This window comes from Myotis brandtii, unplaced genomic scaffold, assembly GCF_000412655.1.
Source record: "Myotis brandtii unplaced genomic scaffold, ASM41265v1 scaffold888, whole genome shotgun sequence".
Taxonomy (NCBI): Eukaryota; Metazoa; Chordata; class Mammalia; order Chiroptera; family Vespertilionidae; genus Myotis; species Myotis brandtii.
In genome coordinates, this window is record NW_005371636.1 from 304,664 (window position 1) to 304,983 (window position 320).

A 320-nucleotide genomic window follows, 5' to 3' on the forward strand; every position below is an offset into this window, starting at 1 on the left:
GGCGTTTGGGTTCCGACTGGAGACTGGGTCTGGCCTCTGGGCCGCGGGCGAGGCGGGCGACTTTCAGGGCACGCGAGGGGGGAAGAAGGCAGCGCCGCCCAGACGGCCTCTGTCTAGTCCTTTGAGAGAGAGGGGTGTCGAGGAGGGCCCCCCTCGGGTAATTTTCCTTGGCTCCCCGACAAAAAGGGTAGGACACCCCCGGCCACACACCCAGATTCGTCAGGTGTCCTCTCCGCCTCGCCCTTGAAGGAACCGGAGCGGGAGGCCGGGCTGCCATTTCCGCGGAGCTGAGAGGACCTCCCCAACCCCCCGGCCCCCTG